General features: G+C 40.0%; 1 protein-coding gene across 1 annotated transcript in view; it reads left to right on the forward strand.

Moving 5' to 3' along the window:
* The first annotated feature begins 637 nt into the window (after nucleotides 1-637).
* The window catches only part of PIK3CG (phosphatidylinositol-4,5-bisphosphate 3-kinase catalytic subunit gamma), a 624,116-nt gene continuing 596,967 nt past the window's right edge, over nucleotides 638-27,786 (forward strand). Inside the window, exon 1 of the mRNA XM_044088536.1 lies at nucleotides 638-814. The gene's annotated coding sequence lies outside the window, so the exon portion shown is untranslated. The remainder of the gene's footprint in view (nucleotides 815-27,786) is intronic.

Consider the following 27,786-nt stretch of genomic DNA (forward strand, 5'->3'; position numbering starts at 1 on the left):
TTCAGTGGCACACACACATGGTTTTAATAACCAAGTAAATTTATTTTCCAGGTTTAACTAATGCATGCATGCATCCTTTTTAATGAATTCAAGTAATGTGAAGCTCATGATAAGAAGACGGACTAGTTGTAATTACACTCTTAATATACTGCATGTTAGGCATTTATAGACAAGGCTTCATACACCAGAATCTAAACAGACATGGATCCATTTCAGTTTAATAAAAAGTATGCAATGTTTTTGCTTAACAAATTGTAATTGATTGGTAAAGGTTTATTAACAAGGAAACTCTGGTCATAGGGCTGTGGTAGACACAAATTTTACAGCCGTCTTTATACTGACATTCACTCTAATACAGTTTCTAAAGCACGTGGACAAACACGAGGAACATTTAGAAAAGCTACAGGTCTTGAGGAAAAGTGATGTAATGTTTATTGTAGGTTCGGTGGCGTATGTTTACCTGTGACATCACTAGGCTGATCAATCCACAGCAGCAGCACAGAATGTATGGTTTATTGTCATAAAATCCAGCAGGTGGCAGGATTTAACTGATGCATGTTTACTGCACTCTTGTTTTGTTACAGACAGTAAAACTTTGAGGCTTCCTTGTGAGCTGTAACGTTTCCTCACTTGATGCAATGAGAGTCCAAGATGTTTGTCACTGTTCTGGCAGTCCAGAAACATTGCAGAGTGGTGATTTTTGAGATGTTTCTTGCTACACGTGTCTGTCTTGCTGAACTTTTCTACATCTCAGATAAGCTGACTGTTGATTAATGAAATAATCTGGAAATGTTTGCAGCAGTATGTCAAAAAGGTAAGAGATTCCATCTAATTTATCACACAGGTATATCGTTCCCAGTATGGCACCTGTTGTCAGTGTTTAAATGTATGAAAAATCATCATAGCAGATGGGAAGTTCATTTTACGACAAAGTTTTTGGATTTGTTTGTGAATCAAAATTATGAATTTTAATCCTTGATCATCAGTTTTGCTAAATTCATGTAAGTATGTTATAAAGTATTTATAGTCATTAAAAATTAAATGCCTGTTCAGCAACAGACAAAATAGACTGGCTTGGATTCATTGGGTTTGATTCCTTTAGCTTCATTTTGCATGCCTTGTGACATTAAGTCATACAGCTAAACCAGAGCTCACAGGTAACTCCTGGAAGTGGCATTTGCCAAATAGATCCATAGTCAAAAATGTAAATGAATTCAAGAAGTTTTTTGCTGTTACATCTAGATATGTATATTTGATAATGAGCTATTCTTTACTGGTATAACTAAAAAAAAGTCTGACTCTTTTGTTAACAGAACAAAGTTCTTTTGTAAAATAGTTTGAGAGCATCGTGAATGAACTTTTTGCTTGTGACAGCAAGCCTTTTATTTTATTTGTGTTTAACCAGGCTGGGACTGAAACAGGTCAATTGTACTCCATTAACAAATTTAAATAAATATATATAGACATACATATATACATATATATATATATATATATATATATATATATATATATATATATATATATATATATATATATATATATATATATATATATATATATATATATATATATATATATATATATATACATACATATATATATATATATATATATATATATATATACTAGACTGCGGTGGTGGTGCTGCGGTAGCGTTGTCGCCTCACAGTAAGACGTTGTCCTGTTCGATTCTCAGCTAGAGCGTCTTCTGTGTGGAGACATGCATGAATGGGCATACATTCGTTGAAGGTTGTGCATCAGGGCTGGCAACTCGGCACGTAAAAATCCACTGCCAATCATTAGTGGACCGGAGTTCCGCTATGGCGACCCCTAATCAGGAAAAGCCAAAAGATACAACAACAAAAAAAAAAATATATATATATATATATAAAATATATGTGTATGTAAATAAATCTGCAGTGTTTGTAACATGTCAGCTTTAGGAACCAATAATACTGTGTACTCTGAGACACTGCTATTAATCGTTTATTGTAATGAATAAATTCTCAGTTGACAAACAGCTCCCACATGTCTCTCATGATAATCTTTTGCTTGAGTTATACCTTGGATACCCTTACATTCTCCATTGATGAAATGTTTCCGTTTCAGTAACCTTCACAGACTTTAATGTATCCTAATTACAACAAAGATTATTTTCTAGGTCCTGTAGATGGTTGTATAAACTAGATGGTGCTCAGCTATAAATTCAGCTTTAGATTTTAAAAGTTATGTGCTGCAGTTAATTAATATTTACATGCTGTATGGTAGATCTGTTTACACTCAGAATATTTTCAATTCTCTGTTTGCATTTTGACATGTGTCGTGACATCATGTATGTTGACTGTGGTTTGGACCCTGTTCTTTGTATTGTACTTGGTCTTCCTCTTTTTTGATTCCAGTGATGAAAAGTTAAAGGTAGTTTGCCTTCAATTAGTTTTTAACTTTTACAGGGTTTGCCGGGATTTAAAAATTGATTTCCTATTTTGAAGGAGACTGCTTTGTGGTCTGACCTTAGCAAAGAGGACACAACACTGGGGAAGTGCAGTGTTCTCCCATATTTGTGAGTACCAGGACCAATATGTTGTGCCTCTAATAGGCATATGCACTAACATTTTCTGGGTGTTTGTGTTTACAAAGTCTAGGAATCTGTGTGCCTGCAAATTTGGGGTCATGTAGGATTCCCAGTTTATAGAGGGATAATTAAAGTCCAGCATGATTATGGTATTTGGTTGAATGGTGAGTGTCTCCAATAGGTCTAACTATGAGCTATTTATTTATTTATATATTCCATTTATTTGCCAGGATAGTCCCACTGTGCAGAAAGCTAAGGCTTTTCAGTAGAGGCTCGGGGAAAAAGCTCCAGAAAAATTATAACATTACATAAAGAACATAGTAAACAGAGGTACATATACACACACACACACACACACACACACACACACACACACACACACACACACACACACACACACACACACACACACACCTTAGTCCAGCTTTGTTTCAGTGGTTTTCATGTGATTTAGTAAAAAAGTCAATCTATGTAACTTTTCTTATTTCATACTTAGGTGATATGTTAGTAAATGCATACCTTGTGTTATTGTTCAGTTTGAAGATGGCAGTGCTGAATCTATTTTAGCTTTTGGTCAGTTATTTGAATTTATCCACACTGATTTCATTTTTAAAGTTTTACAAAGGTAACGCCTAGGTTCATTTTTTGACTTTCCATTAACAACTATAAAGTAAAGGTGTCTCTCACGAAAGGAGATACTGCAAGCCCAGCTATCTGGAATTTTGTAAATAATTATATGTTATTTGTGAATATCAGTATGATTCATATATCAAACTGCTGGTAGAGAAGTGTGTGTTTAAAAGGGTTTGTAAAGCACCTGATTCTCAAGGAAAGGGAGAATCTGTATACTGGGGCAAAGGGTTACTGTACAGAGGGTGGACCCCTGAGGGAGGGCTAGAGTGTGAGAGAATACAGCAGTTGGTAGTGTCCAGAGTCTGCCATCTGGCACTTCTAATCATAGCCCATGATATTCCCTTTGCAGGTCATATGGGCATAAAGCATACCAAGAGACGTATTATGCAGAACTTTTATTGGCCTGGGATTTCCAGAGATGTAACAGGATACTGCAGGGCCTGTGAGCAGTGCTAAAAGGTAGGCAAGACAGGAGACAAGGTGAAAACTCCTTTGATGCCTTTGCCTGTGATTGAAGAGCCATTTCAGAGGGTAGCTATGTATTTTGTGGGGCCTCTGAGTACCCAGGTTCCACAGGGAAGAAGTATAACCTAATGGTAGTAGATTATGCTACCAGATACCCTGAGGCGGTGGCTCTTTCCTTCATCAAGGCAGAAAAGGTGCCAAATGCTTTGTTAGGGATTTTCAGCAGGGTAGGTTTCCAAAACAATACGGACTTACAAAGGTGCCAATTTCATGTCAAACCTGCTGGGTTGTCTGTATAAACACTGTGGGGTGAAGCACCTAAAGACCACCCCTGACCATTCCCAGACTAATGGTCTTGTTAAGAGGTTAAACTCTAGACTCAAAACCATGCTACAGGTAATTGCAGACCAGTTTAAGAGGGAGTGGGACAAATATTTGCCCCATCTATTGTTTTCTTACAGGGAGGTGCCTCAGGAATCCACTGTTTTTTTCACCCTTTGAATTGCTGTATGGGTATAGGGTGAGGGGATCTCTAGATCTGATTTTTGATGAGTGGGAGGGTGAGTGTGTATACCACAAGGAGTCTGTTGTGGCATATATCCTAAATCTCAGAATAAGGCTCAGGGAACCCCATGGGCTTGGTCCAGGAGAACCTGGCAGATGCCCAGCAACCGAAAAAGGTTTGGTATGCCAGGAATGCTTGAGCTAGAAAGTATACTGTGGGGCAGCAGGTTATGGTTCTCATTCCTGTCAGACACAACAAGCTGCAGGCAGCTTGGGAGGGACCCTTCAAAGTGGTAAGGAAGGTCAGCGATGTTAACTACATGGTAGCTCTACTAGGCAGGAGGCAGGAGGCAGGAGCACAGACTGTACCAAGTTAACATGATGAAACCTTACCATGATAGAGATGCCCTTGTGCTGAGTATTTGCAGTGGATAGCAGGAGGAGTCTGAGGGGGACCTGTTGACTGATCTCCTTTGTGAGGCTCAGACTGACATCTCAGTGGAAGGGATGGCAGTGTCCCAGCAGCTATCCCCTATCCAGGTTCAAGAAATCCGAGCAGTGTTACAGGAGTATGGGGACATGTTCACTGGGAAACCAGAGTTCACCCATCTGGTGCAGCACCATGTGGATGTGGAGCCCATAAGCCTATTAAACAGGCCCCTTATAGGGTACCTGAGAGAGTCAAACAGACTCTGAGGGAGGAGATACAGGAAATGTTGGAACTAGGGGTAATCCAAGAGTCCAGCAGTCCCCAGGTCTCCTCAGTGGTGCTGGTACCAAAGAAGGATGGCAGGACCAGGTTCTATGTGGACTACAGGAAATTAAATAATCACACAGAGTCAGATGCTTACCCCATGCCTAGGACAAATGAAGCCCTATAGCAGCTGGGTGGGACTAAGTATCTTACCACTAGTGATCTTCCCAAAGGCTACTGGCAGGTACCCTTGACTCCCAGCGCTACAGAGAAGTCAGCCTTTGTGACTCCTTTCGGCTTATATGAATTCACAAAAATGCCCTTTGAGATGTAAAATGCCCAGTGACTTTCCAGAGGCTGGTAGATCATATCCTAGCAGGAGCAGGAGATTTCACCTTTGCTTACCTGGATGATATTGCCATCTACAGCCATTCCTGGCAAGAGCACTTTCAGCATGTCAGGGAGGTGCTGGGTAGACTACAGAGGGCAGTGTTGACCATTAAGCTCTGTCAATGTCAGGTGGGTATGGCAGAGGTTTCCTACCTGGCACATAGAGTGGGGACTGGTAAGATCAGACCAGAACCTGCCAAAGTGGAAGCCATTCAGGCATGGCTTGCCCCAGTTACCAAAAAGCAGGTGAGGACATTCTTAGGGACAGCAGGGTACTACAGAAAGTTTGTCCCCAATTATAGTACCATAGCTTCTCCCCTCACAGACCTGGCAAGGAAAAACAAGCCAGATAAGGTAGTGTGGACCACAGAATGTGAGCAGGCATTCCAGAAGTTTAAATGAGCTTTGGGAGGACCCCCTGTGTTAGCCATTCCAGATTACAGCAAAGAATTTGTTGTGCAGTTGGATGCTTCAAAAGCCATGGGGTGGGGGCTGTACAGCCATGTTTCCTCAGAGGGGGAAGACCACCCAGTAGTATATCTCAGTTTTGGGCTCCAACCCAGGGAGGAATGCTATACAGCTGTAGAAAAGGAATGTTGAGCCAGAGTGTGGGCACTGCAGAAATGTCAGCCTTATCTGCATGGAAGGAAATTTGCTGTAGTTACAGACCACTATCCCTTAACATGGTTACATCAAACCAGCCAGCAAAATGCCAAGTTACTAAGGTGGAGCCTAGGGTTGCAGGCATATGATATGACAGTGCAGCACCACAGAGGGGTTAGCAATGCCAACACAGATGGGCCCTCAAGACAGGGACTGGGGTAATGTATTCCCAGATAGGCCCATCCCTCTCAGGCAATGTTTCTCATGGGTCACTTGAAAAACTAACTTGAGTCTTGGAGGGGGAAAGAAATGTCACAAAAAAAGATACTGCCAGCCCAGCTATCTGGAATTTTGTCAATAATTATATGTCATTTGTGAATATCAACATGATTCATATGCTTGTGTTACAAATGTATTAGAACTCTATGTTATGTGTATATCAAACTGCTGGTACAGAAGTGTGTGCTGAAAAGGGTTTGTAAAGTACTGAGCTAAAAAATGTATCCACAGTGTACCCTACTGGATTAGAACAGAAATGTACCTGCACTGTTTTAACTGTTTAGATGTATATATTTCAACCATGGAAAGTGGAACAGCAGAGGTTAACACTGAAATTAACTTACTTTATGGCCACATAATAAAAAGATGTTATCTTTCAGTTTCAGTGCAGTAACAGAAACAATGTCTAGAGGTTTACTGTATTGTCTTGGAAGTGTTTTTATTGTTTTATGACTTCCGGGATCTGCCTTAGATCTAAGAAAAGCCTTGTCTATGTATTTTCACAGGTAGATGCTAAATGCTACCAGCTGCATCAGTGGGGATTTTTCCTGGGATAGAGTCAGTTGACAAGAAATGATGTCATCCTGCAAGCTATTCCAGCAGTAATATTATTTAAGAACTCTCTGAGAGAGACTGAATATTCTGTATTTTCCTTGACCTGACAACATCAGCTGGAAGACCCATTCACCACATCTGCCTTGCTTGCTCTGTAAGTAAGTTAGGATATAGTAATTCTCTAGATATAGTCAGAAATATAGCACAGCTTCATTTAGATGTTTTATTTATTTATTTGAGACTGTCCTGCAATGTTGTTTTAAATATTTCCTGTGGTTTTGAACTCTGATGTTACTGTGATCATATCCTGAGTATTTTCTTGTTCTTTTATTATTTATTATTAAATATATTTAAACCTGTCATTGTGGCTGATATTTGTGACATATATTTAAGTTCTGAGATTACTTGCAGATTTATTTGGTGACAATGTGGCCCACTCCTAATAGCCTTGCTCACAGTCAAACTACCATATGTATTAACAGTGCATTACACAGTAAGCTTGGACACCCTTTGTTAAGGACCTTAAAGTAGTTGATAAGGAGCTGGCTGGTGGCAATGAAAACTACCTTATAGACTGGGCAAAAGGGGATATAGCTAGTAAACCTGTGCCAGCCTTTCCCAGGTGTGTGTGTCTGTGTATAAACCAAACCTCAAAGTGTGTGTATGTCAGGTACTTGGGCAGGGACACAAAACACTGGTTGGACAGAGAGGGTGCTGGAGGTCTTAGCTTGGACACTCAGCTGAGATCTCAACTCTACAGCTGTACCAGTGGGGAGTCTTATTGGGGATCTGGAGAAAGAGAGAGGAACCAGGCCCAGACTGACTGTAGTCTCTGTGTGCTCTTAAGGAAAATTGCACTTGATGCAGGGAGCTGCATCTGGAAGTACTGTGTATGTAAGTTGTCATCCTCCCAATGTATGTCCCCCAATGATGGTACTGGTGAGGATTGAGGCTCCTTAATTACTGGTCCAGTGGTGGGGTGTCACAGTGTCTGTTAGAGTGATTTTTACTAAGATTTGTGTGTGTGTGTGTGTGTGTGTGTGTGTGTGTGTGTGTGTGTGTGTGTGTGTGTGTGTGTGTGTGTGTGTGTGTGTGTGTATATGTGCACGCACGTGTGTATGGGGTCTATATTAGATAAACAAAAGTTTATCTTACCAAAATGTGACATGAGCGAAAATCCCAAAACCGCAATTGTGAGACCGTGGTACAGTGAAGATGGGAATATTTGCCCTTTCCTCACTGTAGTGCGATCTCGGAGTTGGAATATATATTTAGCGGGGGGTGCAGCCCCCCCACAATTACAGTTTCAAGTTCTGGGATTTTTGATCAAGTCAGCGTTCAGTAAGATAAACTTTCATTTATCTAATATAGACCCTCTGTGTGTGTGTGTGTGTGTGTGTGTGTGTGTGTGTGTGTGTGTGTGTGTGTGTCTTGTGTAAGCTTATAGGCAAAGGATTGTCTTATCTGCTAAGCACATGAAACTGCGACGGCTAGGTATTCCAGCTGCTCTTTAACTATTGCAAAGCTTTTCAGCTTATAATTTTTCATATTCTATCCTTATTTCCAGTACTAATCCTTATTTTCCTGGAATGTCACATTTCGGAGTGCTTTCCTCTCTAAACCTGTCAGTTAGGGTGCTATCATTGTACAAACATTGATAACTGAAATGTATTACTACTCTCCCATTTCTGCTTATAATTCTTTACTCCATGGTATCTAACAATGAAGTCATACTTTAACCTTTATTATACATTTTTGTATAGATTATCTGATATATATATATATATATATATATATATATATATATATATATATATATATATATATATACATATGTATAACATGTTCACAAATTTCTCTTGCAGTAAGTGCTTCCTAGTATATACCTGTTATTACTGATCAGAAATACTCCAGTAGGAAAACAGTGTTACATGCAATACTCTGTGTTTTGTATCTCCACCTTTGCTGTCATAGTTAGCCTAGAATGAAGTCAGCCTTTACACTTATTTCCAAATACTCTTTCAAAATGTCATTTCTTTAACCTCTTTAAAGATACATTCTGGCGTGGGTTGTCTGATTTTTTTTTTTAACTCTGTGTTACGGAGAAAATAATGTCTGACAAGTCCGTGTTCCTGAGAATAATAGCTTGTTGATTTGCAGACAAGTTGATTTGATTTCACGACTAAGTAGAGTTGTAGACATTGTATATTGTATTCCTACTATTCAATAAGTGTGCAATATCTGAAAATATATTTGAAGGTATTTTATCTAAGGGTTCTTATTTTATTTTTTTTTTAACCACTAAATCAAGCACAGAGTTTATTTGGTTGGTTTAAAACTATTTAAACGTCTTAGTCTGCAATTCATATTCTGCTGTTTTAAAAAATAGTTTGTGGCACAATGATTTGGGAGGGGTATTCAGAAACATATAATGCATTATGCTGTCCTGCTTGAAGCAGGATTGCTCAGTGCATTATGGGTGAGCGATTCAAAGACCACTGTAGCAATATAGTGGTATAAGGCTTCAGCCAGTAGCATAACAGCAGTCTTGCTGGATATCAATGCATCTAAATACAGCTGCCTAAAGGCATGGCTAATGTAAATTAACCATGTGCTCTGAAGCCATGCATCACAATCAGAATAGTGTGGTAGAACAATTCAAAGACCAGCTCTACTGCTCTCTGTCTGGAGCAAAGCAATGAGAATGTACACTGTCATTTAATGGTTTAATTCTAAAGCAGGAATAGGAATGTAAGCGCCACAGCAGGTAAGTACTGACATGTTTTGTGAGAGAGTGTGTGTGTGTGTGTGTGTGTGTGTGTGTGTGTGCGCGCCTTTGTGTCTGTGTGCATGTGACTATTTGTGTGTGTGTGCATGTGTGTGTTTGTGTCAGAAGGTTTATATGTGGGTGTGCATGTGCACATGCATACGTGTGCAACAATGTTGCAAGGGTTGGTAGTTTGAACATTTAGAGCAATTTTGATATTGATTCAAAGACATGCAAATGAGTCATTAATAAGCTTTTGGTCAATGCATCTCTTTCATGTTTCAACATACATATACATACAAATATTTCAGGCATGGGTAGCAGTGCCTTTCTTTTAGCCTGCCAATATACCAAAACAGTGTTCCCCATAACAAGTGTTTAGATATCTAAACAAGTGCTTGGTTTAATATAATTTAGTAGTCTATTCCATGCATCAGCTACTCTCTCGGTCAACTAATGAGTACACCTCCTATTCCTATATAATCTCCCACACAAGTTATCTGTTGATTCTTTGCTACTCTTTGACAACCCTAAGCATTCCCAGAGGTAGTTGTAAAAGCCTTATATACCTGAATAAAATCTCCTCCTAAATATCTGTATGACACACTGTACAAGTGCTGATATTTTAATATTTTATAATAACTTAAACTTTCACATCCATGGATGCCCTTGTTTTGTAATACTACTAGAGATCACCAACAAAGTATTGTTAATGTCATGGCTGAAATGTCTATAAAAATACCCATAACATTGCTTAACAGATTTGAATCACTGCTCTAACATGCTGTGCTATTACACCCACTGAGCCTAATGTGCTCATCCTTGCTCACATTCAGGCTATGGTTGGGACATGTGCACACTATGTTCATGCACAGAACCTGCAAAGTCCAAAGTGTCACAGCTCAATGCTCGTGATAATTTCATTAATGCACCATTACTGCCAGATGATATACATCAAAAGATGTCCAAACATGCTGCTGTGTCACATGGGGCTGCCATTTTACTCCTCACAAAGATCATATAATGTGGGTATGGTCTCTTCAGGTGCTTACTTCAGCAAGGCTCTTGCTGGTGCAGACAGGAAACTAAGATATTTTATACCTGCAGCTTAGGGACTGTCAGGAACACCTGCTGAGCCATTACATTGGATCATTATATATGTGTCTGCCTGGCACCGACTTCGCAGGGAGGGAACTGATGCCTCTGGCATCACCTGCTCTACCAAGTAGTGCAGGCACTGCTACAGTGGCCTGCAGAGGTGCCACACTGACCTGCTCTACCATTAGGCAGCAGAGATTAGAGGGAAGTCTGCCAGTGTTTTATAGTAAGACCTATATATTTTGTTTTTTTGGTTATTGCCGGTCTGTTTGCTTGCTTGCTTGTCTTTTTGACAGGGTAGTAGTGCACTCAGTTGTCCCTACTTTCTTTTACTGCAGCCAAGAAGAGGAAGTTTAACAGGTCTGTCTGTTTCAGATGTGCTGAGAGGCTGTTCCAGCAAATTACAAGTGTATTAATGTGCTTTATTTATCCCCTGCCTGACCATTCTACAGGCCTAGCTGTGTTGCAGTGACAGGCATCTGGGTCTGCACCATATGAGGTGAAGGGAGGATATTAAAAGCAGACATCTTTTTCCTTGACAGTATTCCTGCTAATCCCAAAGTATCCTGTTTCACATCCAGGAAGGAAGAACTTCTTAGACTGCACACTGAACCATAAACAGTAGTCATAAGTCTGACAAAGTCTAAAAGTCTAAAAGTCTTAACAAAGAATATTAATCATTTTATTGTATATTGTGGTTGGCATTAATGAACCATTGTAATGAGATCAGAGCTATAACTACGGAAGGGTTATGCCAGTGGTGTGGGAATGTAGTAGTGGCATTCATTTATAAATTAATAAAGCCATGATGATATTATGACTTCATAAATGAATGCTGATACTGCATTTGTCATGGTCAAAGCACCCAGTGTGAAAACTCTGTTAAAATAGACATGGCCACACAACATAAACAAATGTGGAAGAGGTATGCAGACCTAAAGTATAGTGGCCTAAAGGCAGACTTGGGTATAGCACATAGGTAAGGAACTCTTCAATATGCTAAGAATGTCTGTATATTTCTACAATATGTACATGCATACTTAAAGATTAAAGTACAAATGGACATATAATGAAGGGAGCTTTACAACATGATTACCTACTCGGACTAGTCAGCAACAGATGGCACTGATGATGTTTGGGCCTGTGTAACATGGCTAAGTCATTGCCAGTAATGAGTACATGTGCTACTTCTCTGTATTCCAGCTGTGCACCTTGTCATATCTAGAGATATGACATCATGGAAAATGTTTCATTCTGGTGTTCCATATAATCCAGTTATGTTCTCACTTATGATGTACAATATCCTGAGTACATCCCTTAAAGATAACAAAATCTTGCCAGGGCCACATCTCCTCACACCAGCCCTGATCTAAAGACATGTAACTCCTGTACAATATTAATCCATGTGAAGCAGAGGTCATCTATATCCCAATTCAAGTGTAACTTGGAAAACTGTATGAGGAATAGGACATTCATCCCTGGTTTGGCACCATTGTCTTTAATAGGTATGAATAGCCTGTAAATTGTTCATCTTCCTGATTTCTTCTTGTAAATGTTTCATCGCCCAAGCCCCTACTTACAGTAATCAAGGGTACCAGAACTTGTTAGAGATTTGGGATGCATGGCAAAGCTTAAAGTGGCCCTAGCGGTCGTTAGACTAGTACACCAAAGAACCTATGAACAAGTGTAGACTGTGGTGCATAAGACAAGTATTTTGCTTGACATCTGATGGCCCACAATGTTCCTCTCTGCAAAGGCTTGCAAGATGCCATATCAGATAGTCCACAAAGGTTATCACCCAATTTGCCATCTCAATTTTATGAAGTGCTAGCTCTATGATCACCTGTTAAGACACAGTATAAGAAAGAAAAAAATCAATGTACATAAAAACAGTACCTTCCTGACTATTTGTAGCAGCTAAAGGGTCTATTAAATGTCTCACTGCAGGCATAGGTCTCGCCTGCTGGCTTGCTGTGGTAGTAGCAGTTGCAATATGAGTCATCTGAAGAACTCTGTAGGGGAGGGCTGGATGCTAACATGAATAAGAGTTGTAGTATAGTAACCATAAAGTCAAAACATGAGTCTAACACCATAGATTTGCTTCAAGAAATTTATACTACCATGTGTCTGGCAAAATTGCAGAACAAGCTTGCTTCTATCACTAGAACAAACAAAAAATGTATGTAGGCCTGGCTGCAGTTCACCATTATCATAATATGGTACATATTGAAAAAAACATTATTAAAACACAAGCCACACATATACAGTGATACAGTATTCCCCCTCAAACACAAGTCTGTGACTTAAATAGAATATACCCAAAATACCACAAAACTGTTATATTAAAACAAAATAACAAAAAAAAAAACAACCAGCCAGTGTCCATCAAATCCTTTAATAATCTCTCTAATGTCTTCGCCAAAGCCTTCAAGGAGTAAAACATCATAAAAAAGTTTTACTCCTTGAAGGCTTTGGCCAAGACGTTAGAGAGATTTTACTTAAATAAAATATGATGGAGAGACAGATATGTGTCGCAGAGACTCCCTCCTTATGGAATAAGCTTCCCATCCATGTGAAGCTGAGTTCATCTATTACCCAGTTTAAGTGCAACCTAGACCAGTGGATGGGGAATAGGAAATTTACACCGAGCCTGGCAACCATGCCCCTTATGGAGAGAGGTAGCTTATAAATGCCTGGCCCTCAATGTCCTGTTGGATACAGGACATCATTATTCTGTTGGGAAAACTAGGCTAGGCGTAGAAGGGCCACCTGGATCACTAGCCCAGTAACAATCCATGAACCTATGAATCTAAGTGATGTTGGTAAACAAACCCTGCAGAAGGTCCCTCCAATATGCGTCCACAATCAGCTTTCAAATATATGCACCATTGTCCACATTATCATGGGCTGCACCCAACAGCTGGATCTCCTTGGCAGTCAAATGTCTGGAAGAAGGAATAGATCCCAATCAGCACAAACATGCCTCTGGAAATAACTAAAAAACGTGATGTTCCTTGTGTACTTGGCACAGGCTGTAGCTGCCCATGGGAGTAGCAGGAAAAGCAACTTTTTTCCCTGTATACCATACCTAGTAAATGAAATGACCTTCCCTCTCTTCAGTGACATGTTCTTCAGGGTCCAGTTTCTGGAAACTTCTGCACACAAGTCTTATTTCCCTCTGTAGATCATACCCAAGCAGCAAAGCCCCCTCAGTACACATCACGGTGAATGTCTGCAAAAACAAAATGCTTCAAGTCAACCCCACTCAGCAGTTAAGGTCATAGATCTGTCTTATAACTTTCTAACCAGCGTATCCTATAACTAAAAAGTTCATCTCTACTTGATTCCCAAGTAGACTATTCTCTATCTGTAAAGCCTAGCACTTGCTCCTACAGTACTTTCACCTTGATAAAGCACTCGTATTATAGATAGTACTCCACCAGCCTAGAACCCACATCCCCCGGAGTCTTTTGTAAGTTTTTTATCTATTCCTTCTAGCATGTCGAGGGATCAGTTGCTAGTGTCCTCTCCTGCTCAGCTGGTGAACCTGGGAATATTGAGGCAATGTTACAATTGCCTCATGTACACTGAACAACCCTCTCCTTCTCCCACAAAATACAAATACATGCGAGAGATGCAACTATACAGCCAAACTGGAGGCCGAGCTCTCTCAACATAAGACTGGCAAGACCAGACAGGAGGAGAAGGGTACCACACACACCACACACCCAGTCTCACATAGTACTATCAAAACCTCAAATCTTACACATAAACACACAAAGACATACTCGGAGGCTCTGATCAAAAATCTACCAAAACAGCAGAGGCCACCAAAGCAGACACCCAAACAACCACCACCTCATGACACAACACATGCAACACATAGACCACACAGTCAGTGTGCTAAACAGTCACAGCCCTTAAGGCCAAACACAATGCCAGACACACTCGTCATTGGTGACTCCATAGTCAGACACACTGACGTCCCGCTCACCAGATTGAGTAAGGAAAAGGTCACAGTAAGCTGCCTGTCAGGCGCTAGAATCCGCCACATAACGCAAGCACTCAGGTCTCTCAACAGCAGGCACAAGTACGACTCAGTCATTGTCCATGCTGGTGTAAACAACCTGAGACGTACCTCCTTGGACTACATGAAAAGAGACATTGAGGAGCTCTCTGATTATGTAGCCCAGGCAGGTATGACCCTGACCTTGAGCAGTATCCTACCTTCACCAAGAATGATGCCACAATACGAAGATAAGATGATCAGCTTTAATAATTGGCTTAAACTCTGGTGTCATTCTAAGGGGATCCAATGTCTGTCTGCCTGGGATGACATGCTGGACAAGCCACGCTGCTTCGCAAGGGACGGCTTGCACCTGTCACCCCGGGCTTCCGGATATTGGCAAAGGCTCTTGCCACCCCTATAGTGCCTTTTTTAGGCAAGGCTCAAATTCTAAACCTACCACCCTAGAACACAAAAAAGGAAAAAAACTAAGGGTAATGCTGCTCAATGCCAGAAGTCTCAACCTCAAGATGCACGCACTCGAGGCCCTTCTCAGTATGGAGAACATCGATGTCTGTGCTGTGACTGAAACCTGGTTCAAGGCTCCTGAGAGCACCCCAGCACTATCAGGTTTTACCTCATACCATGCGTTCCGGCCCCAAAATCCGGACAACACCAAGAAAGGAGGGGGGGTGTCCATATTCATCAACGACACCCATAGCTCAAGGTTGGTGGCAACGCACGATGCATCAGAGACCATCCAGGTGCAATTAACCATAGGCAAAACTGCTCTGCAATTTGTAGCATGTTACAGGCCACCCTCTCAAACTCAGGAAACTCACATAGCCTTCCTGAAAACACTGGAGGGGATAAATGTATCTCCAAACACCATCATACTAGGTGACTTCAACTACCCTAATATAGACTGGGATCACTACTCAAGCCCAAACACTCTAGCCCAAAGATTCCTGGAGTTCATAAACTCAAATGCCATGGAACAACTAGTCACCATCCCCACAAGAGGTGAAAACATACTTGACCTCATCATCATGAACATGGGATCACAATGTTCAACACCGGAAGTATACCCCTCACTGGTGAGATCAGATCATAAACTAATCTCACTGGAGGTCCTCATCCCGCCCCACCTGAGATAAAAAAGACCACAGTGAAGAACTTCTCAAAAGCTGACTTCACACTTCTAAAGACTAGTGTGGTCTCCTTTAAGGCCCCCGAGCCGGCGGTAAACATTACCCAAGCCGCTGAATCACTTACAAATGCCTTCTACCAGCACCTACAGGACTGCATGGATCAGGCAATCCCAAACAAAACAAAGACTCTTTGTACCAAAGGCAAGCGTCCAGTCTGGTGGACCCCAGCCATAAACAAGCCCTACAACAAAAGGAGGAAGCTACTACAAGATAGAGCAAAATCCTTAAAAGGTAAGACACCTTTGATCACTATAAGTAAAAAACTAAGAGCTCTCATAAAATCATCCAAGGCAAATTTTGAGAGAAAAATCGCTAAGGACTCAAAAGACAATAATAAAGCCTTTTTTAGCTATGTTAGAAACCTGGGAGGAAACTCCCAGATATGCTCAGAATTAGTTCAAAATGATGTGAAAATTACTGAACCTACAGACATTGCAAATATACTGGCTGACAGGTTCAGTGCAAACTTCTCCCCCCCATCCCCCCCAAAAGGAGGGATATCTATACCAGAGGATTGTAGCCCCCCAAACATCTCTAACGCCCAGGTGAGAACTGCTCTCTCTAAGGCGAAAAACACAGCATCCATGGGACTGGATGGTGTCCCCGGCTGTGTGCTCCACGAACTCAACGAGGAATTAAACCCGCAGTTAGGACAGTTGTTTAATCTTAGCTTCACCTCAGGATACGTACCCAAGGAGTGGCGCACGGCAACTGTGGTCCCACTTCACAAAGGAGGTGCCTCCACCGACCCTGGAAATTACCGTCCCATCAGCTTGACAAGCCTGATCTGCAAAGCCATGGAGAGGATCATAATGGAACTCATAAATAAAGACATAGGGAACTTGCAGACTTTGGATCCAACCCAGTTTGGCTTTGTCAAAGGCAGATCATGCCTTTTAAACTTGGTCGACTTTTTCGAAACAGTCACCAAGGCCATTGATGAGGGAAAGGCAGTCCATACAGCCTACCTCGACCTGGCAAAGGCTTTTGACACAATAACCCACTCAGGTATCGTCGAAAAACTCATCAGCTTAAATGTAAACCCATACATCACAAGATGGGTTGCAAACTGGCTAAGTGACAGAACCCACAGGGTCAGAGTTGCTGGCGCCATGTCAGACTCAAAGCCTGTCACAAGTGGAGTCCCGCAGGGCTCAGTCCTGGGCCCACTCTTGTTCGACATCTACTTTTCTGAAGTACAAGCAAACACAGGAGGGTTATGGCTGACAAAGTTTGCAGATGACTGCAAACTGGGCGCCATAGTCGAAAACACATCTGACACAGATATCCTTCAGAAGGGTCTCACAGAAACGGATAACTGGTGCCAGAGCCATGGCCTAAAGTTAAACGCCAAGAAATGCATAGTCATACCCTTCGGGAAAAACAAGGTTACCCCTAGCTACCATATAGGTGGCAATCCACTGAGCACAGAAGAAGTTATCAAAGATCTGGGGACTCAGGTTGACAGTAACCTATCGTTTGACACTCACGTTGCTAAAGTAGTTAGGAAGACCTTCTACATTACCCACCTGATCATGAAGGGATTCACATCTAGGTCAAGGGAGGTCATCGTCCCCCTGTACTCATCACTCATCAGACCAATGATTGAGTACAATGCTCCATTCGGAATGTATCTGACCCGACACCTGCAGCAGCTGGAAAGGCCCCAAAAGTTCCTCACCAAAAGGATAAAGGGTCTCAAAAATATGTCTTATGCTGCCTGACTGAAAGAACTTCAGCTCTATTCAGTCGCTTACCGCCTGCTCAGAGGTGACCTGTGCCTGACATACAAGGCCATGTCAAACCCAGATTTGATGAACATGCTTCACCTCAAAAAATCTAGATCCCTCAGAACTACAAGGGCGGGAGACTTAAACCTTGACACGGTCATTAATAGGGCATGCTGGAGGGACAGATTCATCACCCAAAGACTCCCTATGCTGTGGAACAAAATCCCGGTACATGTGAGGCAGAGCACCTCGCTGGCCATGTTCAAGAGAAATCTTGACCAATGGATGGGAGATCGCAGATATACCCCAGGGATTACCTCAGTGTCTCTGCTTGACAGAGGCACAGCAAAACAATGGGCATAGTTTTCTTCAAACTAAAGGGGTGGCGAAAGCCACAAAAACTCTGGGCTAGGCTTATAAATGCCCTTGGGCAGATAGTCTAGTACGAACCTATGAACCTATGAACCTATTTCATTTTATTTAATTTTATTTATTTTTCTTTATTGACTTGGTGTCTGGACTGGTCTTTGGACCCTTTTCAGCCATGGTTTGGGTGCAGGAGCAAAAAGTTAGTGGAAATTGTACTTACATAGATATAAAATACAGTATTGTATCAGAGTTACAAAATATAACATGGGTAAACATGGTATTAAGAAGTATCACAGAGAATAAAGTAATAGATTATTGTATGTTAGAGAATGGAACAATATGACATTGTTTCAAAGTATAAAGTTTCAAAAGTATTTTTCATTTACATACCTATGGCAGTATAATAGGTTTAAACAAATGGATGGAAAAAGCAAGAACTATATACATGTGTACATTTACATCAAAAAATTGAAAAGTTGTTTCAAGAGGGAATAATTTAGCTGAGCTTGAAAGGAAGAATCTAAGTAGACTTAATAGTAGGTAGTTGATAAGGGAGTTAACCTTTGTCTGTAGGTATGTGTTGTACAATGAAGTAGCAGACAATGGAATCAGGGATAAAGGTTCATATTTTAAACAATGTAACTACCGACTTCAAAAGATAATAATCAAAGAGGCTTTTGATTCACATGCAACGCATGAATATAAAGCTTTATTACGAAATACTGTAAATGTATCGTTATGTGACAGAAACTCCCCACAAATTTGCCACAATATTGCAAACTTTACAAGAAGTGAAGCATACACAGGATGCAAAATCCAGGGTATCACTAAGAATATGGCACAGCTCAGACTATGTATCCCATACAGAGAGGTTTTAAGGAAACCTGCAGAAAAATGGCAAATATTCTCTTGTTGGGCTCACCCAGACAGCAACGTTTCTGTAAACTACTGCAGAGAAAACTTGGTGGTCAGTGTGGATGTAGATTGTCACCCTGGAGGTGCTAGCACGTTTCTGTTATTGTTTAATCTAAAGTCCTTGCCTATATCAAACATACATGTGGTTTCTAGACAAGAGTTCTGTCTTGACACATCAGATAACTTATCGGCAGTTTCTCATTTTTTGCCTGAATTGTACCTAAAAATACCATATTGCCCCTTTCAAAAAGTAGACTTGAAGGTGTACCAACCTTCTTCTCCACAGGATAAGATAAATGACCTCAAGGAATTTAATTTTTTCATCCCCAGCTGGCCTTCCAACTCTAGCTTCCAGACTGCTTGACATTATCACCTTGTTTGAGGCAGTTGTTGAACCTATTTATTCTACAAAGACATCATCAACACCAATGAGGGCTTGTTGTCATACTGTAAACTTACACCACTGACAGGGGAGTAAATTATCACCTACAGCTATACCAGTTTTGTCACTGTGACACACACAAATATACTTTGATATATACCATACACTGTACACCAGAAATCACCATAGAAACTCTAGAACATTGTCATTTTCTGTGCACTTGCAGATGTTACCACACCTCAGTCCCTTTGTGTTCATAGCTGTGTGTCCTGCATTGTGTAGTTTATGCACTATGAGGGACTTTGATGAGATTTTTTTTATTTTTAAAGCTATGTGTAAAACATATACCTAAATCTTCAATGTAAAATACATTTGTACTGCTTTTATAAAACTACACCTTTATAATAATCTTAAGCAGAAGCAATAATAGGAGCAACACTGTTATTACAGAAAAATGAAACTAAAATGCTCTTGTCTAGATTGAGTTAAAATGATCAGTGTGTATCACTCCTACTATATGAAGAATTAATCTATTTATAAAATCATGCTATCTGTAACAGACATTTTTGAGGTAAAGTACCGTATCCTAAACAGGGAAATGTTGATTTATAAATGTTGCAGGATGTCTCCATATAAAAATCACTTTGAGCAGTGTTACATGGAGGTGTAGAAATACTGCATGAAAACAAATTGCTAGCCAGCAGTCTGATAACTGACCACTTGGCTAATTATGAAAGAGAAAGAGTTTCTGCTGAAGGACATTCAGAAAAGTAATGATTAAACAAATGCAAATACATTTGAACTCTTGCTGCTACAGAACTACAGAGAAGTAATACTTATACATTAAAAACTGCAAGATCACAATGTTTTAAAAAAGTAAGCTCTGACTATTTAAAAAGCAATCTTCAGAATGGAGGATGACAAACAATAAAAGGAAAGTTACGTTCAGCCATAAAACACTTAAGTCTTATAAAACTACAGGAGAAAGTATTGGCAAGGTTCAGAGATTTAGAGAAAACATTGAAATAGGTAGACAAACTTTGTATTCTCAGAGGTACTTTCATTTAAGGACTACAGTGGCTAGGGAAATGCAGTGTTTGCAAATTTCTACCAGGCAGCTACAAAGCTGAGGGCAAAGTGTTTTTGTCTTTCAGAGGAGTGATGAAACATATGCAACCTTAAAAATACAAAGTGACCACTATTTCTTCACTTTACGCGTTCTTCTGAATGAGAGATACACACATAGCTTCTGGTTGATCACTAGATTTAATTCTTGGGGAATGACTGCCAGGAGTTTTAAGACTTGTACAGCCCAACCCTCTTAGGGGGAGTGTATGTGTCCACTACTGGCAGGTATAAGGTATCACAAGATGGACCTTAAGTAGTCAAAAAGGAATAATGAATAAAAAGCAGGCTGTTGAGCTCCCCATTAAAAATCTGAGAATGGTAGGGGGACAAAACATAAGATGAGCCTGAGGATTCATTAAAGTCCAACAGCATCATTTTAAGGGCCATGTTAAAAAGATCCTGTTAACACAATGCTGTATTTTGTGAGTCACATTAGCTGCAATGAGGAAAGATGTCATTATGGGCAAGTTTGTATGAATCTGCATCACATTTACTACCAAGAAATGCAGATCACCACTTCCAGCAGTAGTTAATGGTTTTGGTGGCCAAATTGTGAAAGCAGAGGCAGCTCTCCAGGCACTCTCTCTCTCACACACACACACACACACACACACACACACACACACACACACACACGCACACATACACACACCATTTTGTTTCTGTTATCATAATGTCCGTTATGTTTCCTTTTCCGGTAGTCAGGTAATTCAGGGATGATTGTAGTCAGTCCACATGGTCAGATATTCAGGTTTCACACCTCATATACTTCAGTGAATTTATGTTAGGTCAAAAGATTATGAGGTTGGGAGGTATGCCAAAGACTTTCTATCACTCTCCCACATATGTGATGACATGTAGCAGGCATTGCATAATGCCCATGCTCCTAAAAACATATGTAAAAAAATACCTTCAGATATAATGTATCCCTTGGTGCAGTGGGCTAATGCAGTAGCTTCTTGTGTCAAGGGTACATGGTTTAAATTTTTTCTCTCCCTATGCATTTCTGCATTTTTTTAATGATATTCTTTTAAAACCAATCACTGGTGTCTAGTGTTCCCCCCACTCTGCCCTGATTTCCATTCTGTTTACATGCCACTCAGACAAGAGACATTAGATTTATCCTTGATGTCTAGTGGTTTTCCCACACAATGTCGCAGGTTCTTCTTGTTTGTCTTTGGGTGCATGGAAGTGTGACTGTCACCCTAAACTACACACATAGACACAAACACACACACATACACAAAAGAGTCCCCTTCCCTTACTGATGGCATTCACTCGCACACTCACCCATTCATCCCCTACAGACACACACAAACACCTATTGTAACCTGTCGTAACCCCCATACTGCTAACTGCTGGGGCAGAACACATTCATATGTACACTCATACATTGCAGCCCCTTGCATACATTCATGCATATACCTCCTAACCCTACCTTACCTCTAAACTTTCCAATACTTACCTCTACTACGATGGATGAACACAGCCTTTTAGCCATGTTCACTACCATGGTGAACAAGGGGCAGCGGTGCTAATCTACAAGATCAAGGGTGTCTATGAGTAACTCGACACGTGAATGCCTTCCCTGAGACAGTTTGAGGGGGGAGAGAGAGCACATGGCTAATTAGCATATGCCTGTCTCCCAAACTGATTCATTAGCATGTAGCATGGCTGCAGAGCCAGCCCCATGTGATGCTGGGTGCCTTCTTGCAAAAGCACCATGTTAGGGCTGTCTCTGAATACAAAAGGTTGCCATGAGGTATATACATTATGCACACCTTGTGGTAACCTTTATAATTTCATCCCAGGAGAACTCATATACACCCATGCTTCATAGATACGCATGCACATCCTTGCAGCTTGGTAAAAATAGTCCTCAAACCTCACGGTTATGATGACAGAAATTAATCTGGTAAGTTTTAGGAATGACCGAAGTTTAGTTCATGTGTAACCACAGCTATGGCATAAGCCCAACTGACTGTTTCTTCTTCATAAAATCAGCAATAGAGAGAATGTGGTATGCTATATGAGACCGAACATAACAGAGACCTCAATTCAAATAAAAAATAAATGAAGAAAGTGTGATCAGTATTTTATAAGATTTCAGTAAGGAATTTTTCACAAATTTAAAGTCACCAAAGCACAATGTTTATGCCAGTATGCAAAATGCAAATCCCGGCCCAAAATTCACAAAGCTTAGGCATATGAATTGCATACATGCTGTGATTTCGGAAATGAGTTATATCTCATAGACTGTCAATATAACATGTAATGGCTGTAATTTCCTTAGACTTTTGAATCAAATGTATGAAGTCAGCCAATTACTTTGTCAGCTTGTACTTAATATTCTTTTTGTTTGACTTGAAATTAATAATAATCAATAAGGAGAGTTTAGATGACATAGCCTCAGAATAATTTTTACAAATTTTATGACAAATTATGTAGTAAGACAAAGCTGGTAAAGGTGTTAACAGATTACATGTTTTCTGAAAGGAGAGTGTCAGCAGATGTTATTTTAACAAGTAGTTTGCTAATCCTTACAGTAACTACCATTTCAAGATTTGTGCAACCTCCATGAACTCCCTCCTACATGGAATGGTTTATCTGTTGGAAAAAAAAAAATCCAGAAATTTCTGACAGCCATTGAATGATGCTTGGTAGTGCCAGAAATATAATTTATATAGGAGCCATGCTTCCAAGTGTTCCAGAAAGTTTCTCAAAATCAGAAAGGAGCCTACCAGGCAATAAGAAAGGGTAACATACATACCTCCAACCTGTTAGAATAAGAAATCTGGACAAAGCCACAAATAATGAGAAAATAAAGACCCAAAAATAGGGACACTTTTTAAATATTGCTCTTACAAACTTAGAAAGTTGGTAGATTAACAGGTTTTGCATTAGCATGATTTTTTCTAATCGATGTGAAGTCTGAAATTCAACTGTGTGCCATTATTTTCTGACTTAAGTCATCAATGATTAGTCAGTGATTTGCTAGAAAGCCACAACTTTATGAGAAAGAAGCCAAAAATATGAGGCAAACATCTGGGCATTCTGCAAAAATCTGGACTGATCTGAGAGGTATGGTAACAGAATTGTGCCATGAGGATAGGAAGAGACAGATTTCATAGTCATCTGTGACATTTCAGAGTTTAGCCTGACAGAGTGAGAAGCAGACAAACAAACAGACAGACATACAGATAAAGGATCTCTCAGAAGAGCCTGATACAGAAAAAGAAATAACAGTGAGAAAAAAATATATCACTTTGTTGTCATGGGACCAATTAGTATCTGAAAGAATGAAGGAAAAGTTTAGTTTATTCCATTTTTCCATATTTAGCTTGATTCTTTGTATCAGAACTAGATATTAAAAAGCAAAATCAAGTTCAAGAACAGATTTATCTTTTTGATGTCCCAGGTCTTAAGGACTGACAAAAGTTAACCAAAGTCACCAAAGGTGGACTTCATTCTTCTTCTTTTCATGAGTTTCATGAAGTTAAACCACTGGGGTCATGGAATCCTACCCCTAAGGAAGACAAGAAAACAGCCATTCATTTTGGGGCTGTTTTCATTCCATGGTTGTTTTTATAAACTGCACAACAGCTGTTAGAAAGCATAGATTAGGGATGAAGGTGTTTTGCTAATATTAGACTTCAAAGGCTTACATATCAACTGAACCATCCCCTCAGCATACTCAGAATGAGCACATGATTCTGTAGAGATTCCAAGGAGACAGCCTTTATCAGGGAGTACTGCAAGGTGTACACAGTAGGGAGTCTAGTGTAAGAGGTCACTTTATGGTCAAGTGCCTACAGTACTTATATATTTTTTCATTCATTCGTTTATGTTTGTTAACCAGGAATAGCCAGCTGTGAAGACCTATATTTAATGAATTTGTGAAGAAAAGTTTCAACAAAAACAGGATCAAACAGATAATTTCACAGGCTCAAAGCAAATACAGTTTACAAAATATAAATGTAACAAACATGGAAATACCAAAATTGCATACATAAAATGATTCTTACTGTACATAGCAAAAAAGTATCAGGTTTGTAAAAAGGAGATTAAAGTATAATGCAAGGAATAGACTGTTTTTAGGTTCATAGGTAAGTAGGCTAGCTGCCCTCTTGTGCTCCAATTGACTTATCCCATTTGGTTATAGATTGGTCTTACCCTTCCCATGTTTGAAAATTATACATTACCCCTAATGAGAATAACTGGGATCATACAATAGATAATTTGAGGGGACACAAGCACTGGATAAAGCATTTAGGAGCTGCATATATTCATTAGTGGTACAGTGAGCAGTTCTGGCACAAAGTGTCTGTTTCCTATCCATAGATCTAATTTGCACAATAGGACAGGGGTGAACTTTGTTTTATTTGGATGGGGAGTCTGTTCCAAAGCAGTGGTATGTGTGAGATATACCTGTCCCTCCAAACCATTCTGTTGATGTTGTAAAAGAGGTTTAGATCTCTATACCAAGTATTTCTGATGCCATTTGACTTGCTAATGTGCAGTAAATCCATCAGTATTGGGTAAGAGCCTTATATGCCAGACACAGGTCACCTCTTAGCAGTCTGTAGGATACCAAGTATAGTGACAGGGCTTTCAGTCGGTCCATGCAGGATATGTTGTTTAGTCCTTGTATCCATTTAGTAAGGTATCTCTGTGGGGATTCCAGTTGTTGCATGTGTCTGGACAGATGCATGCAAAGGGGGGCATTATATTCACTGATTGTCCTAATGAGGGCTGAGTACAGGAGGACAACGACATCCCTACGTCTGGACACAATCCTTTTGTTTATAAGCTGTGTAATATTGAAGGACTTTCTTACAACAGTGGACACGTTGGTCAAAAGTTAGGTCACTGTCCAGATAAATTCCCAAATCCCAAACAACTGGGTCAATTCTTAAGGGTGCATTGTTAATGTTGTAGTTCCCTGGGGTACATGACTTCCCGAAGTATACAATAATGCATTTTTTGGCATTTAGTTTCAGTCCATGATTTTGGCACTGGTTATTTATTTGGGACAACCTTTCCTACAAGAAGGTTAAGTCATTTGAGGATTTAATGACTGTTCCTAGCTTGCAGTCAACTGGAAACTTAATTAGCCAGAGCTCTTTAGTACTGGCTCTTACTTCATAAAAGTAGACACCGAACAGGAATGGTCCCAGCACAGACCTTGGCGTACTCTACTGGTGAATGGTCTCTTTGTGGAAGTAACTTTTCCTATTTTGATTTCTTTTATCCTATCTCTGATATATATATATATATATATATATATATATATATATATATATATATATATATATATACATATATATCTATATCTATCTATCTATTTATCTATCTATATATATATGTATGTTTTAATAGGTTTACACCATGTAGTTATGTTTAATTACCATCTGATATTGTTCATCAACTAAGACTGTGACACATTCCAGATAATCTGTATTGCACAAAGAATTTTGAACCATATTACACCAGGCTACGAGTTAAGGTTAATCCATGCAACTAGATGCACCTCTCAAAGCCAAATGTCTTAGGCTTTAGAAGAATGTAATTTCAGTCTTAGTCTGAAGATACTAACTAGCAATCCTAATAAAGGATGGCAAATAGAGAGATATTGAAGTAAGACCGAAATACATGAGAATATATTTATCAGTAGTAACAAACAATGCATTATATCAGCAGAAGAACTGTTCTTAGTAAGTACAGGAAGAATTAGCACAATCGGAATGAAAGTAATGCATCGTAGAAAAGGGGTCTATATTAGATCACAGAGCGCTTCAAAAAGCGAACGGTGATTAATCGACCCTATGTAAGTGAAAGCTTACAATTTCGAACTGTCAGAACAGCGATTTTTTTCTTAAAAAAACATACTTTAAACATTACATTAAGTGAGGGGCTTCACCCCCACACCCTCCTACTTAAATATACCAACTCCGAGACCTCACTACAGTGCCGAAAACGGCAAAGTAACGAAGCGGCCAAGCAAATTCTTTCCCTGGGAAAGAATTTGCTTAGAAGCCGCTTTGATATTTTGCCATTTCAGGCTTTTGAGTTCGAACAAGACGCATTTGAAAGAATGCTTCTTCGGTCTTCTAATAGGGAACCTAGAAAAGGAGGTGGGAAAGGCAATGACAAGAGACATAGAACAGAAAGAGGATAAACAGAGAGAAGGAAGGAGAGAGATGAAGAGACAGAAAGACAAACAGGAAGGCTGATTCATTTACATCAGTAAGCATTAAACTGCTCAAGTACTTCAAGGCACTAGTTGCTCATAAAGGAAAGAATTGTAGAAGATGAGCGGAAGGGCTGGGATGAGCTACTGACTAATTAAAGAAGAAAGGAAATGTGCTTCACATGCTAGTGAAGTAAAAGAATGCATTAGAAAAGAAATATTATTAGAAGAAGGAAGTATTGGTTCCATTTTACAAAAGTCTGAACATGAATGATGTGGTTTTTTTGAAACCCAAGCTTTTTTAAAGTGACTGATGTAATAATGACTGTGCAGAGAACGCTAAAAGAAAGTTGGTAAAGAGACTCCATTACATTCACTGCAAGGAGAGTCTGAGGGACCTCAGTTTGTATACTATGGGTAAAGAGGTTATGGGTGATGTGAAAAATGTATTTGCATACCACAGAGATATTAGCAAGCTGGACAAAATCAGCATATTCTCACTTAACAGGACTACAAGATGAGAAGGCACAACAAAAGACTTAAGGGTATTTGCATAAGAGGGGGCTGCAAGCTCTTGTTTTCTGGAACAGCAAATGTGTGGGATATCTGGCCCTAGAAATGCTCCTAGTGCAGATATAAGGTATTAGCTGAGAAGAGATAAAGCCTTATGACTAAGCATGGTTATTTATTCTTTCTTAGACAGGGTAAATAGATTGACAAGGGAGATAGAAGTGCAGATCTGTCAGCAGCATCTACAAATTTATGGACAATAATCTAAGAAGATGAGTAATTCTATATGACTGTAGCACCTCGATGTATAACAGAAAAACAGCGGACTCTGACTTGCAGATCACAAATGACTCTCAAAGAGCTCACTGTGGGCAAAACAGCTGTTATGCACAGTATGCATGTTCCATCATACTACCAGACTGTGACATCATACTGTTCACTGTGGTAGCATCAGGGGTGGTCCGTGCTATAGGACTGCAGGACTGCAGCTTCCCCAGCTAAGAAAACAAAGCAAAATAAAAACAAATGGAAAGAAACAAAAAAAGTTTTCCTCAAGTTCTGAAATGACTCGGGCATGCCTGCTTTAGACTGGGAACTCTCCCGGAACTCACGCATGCGAGTTTCACAGATTGGGAACTCCAGACTTTTTTGTCAGCTGTCCGGATAGGAGGAAAGGCCATCTCTGCCCTGCAACCCAGAAGTCTATGCAGTGACGACCGCACAGAATGGAAGACATCCGGACTGCAACATCCGCAGGCTGGAGCCTGCTCTCACGGGGGAAA

The sequence above is a fragment of the Protopterus annectens genome, chromosome 11.part0 (assembly GCF_019279795.1).
Source record: "Protopterus annectens isolate FY-2018-M chromosome 11.part0, PAN1.0, whole genome shotgun sequence".
Classification (NCBI taxonomy): domain Eukaryota; kingdom Metazoa; phylum Chordata; order Ceratodontiformes; family Protopteridae; genus Protopterus; species Protopterus annectens.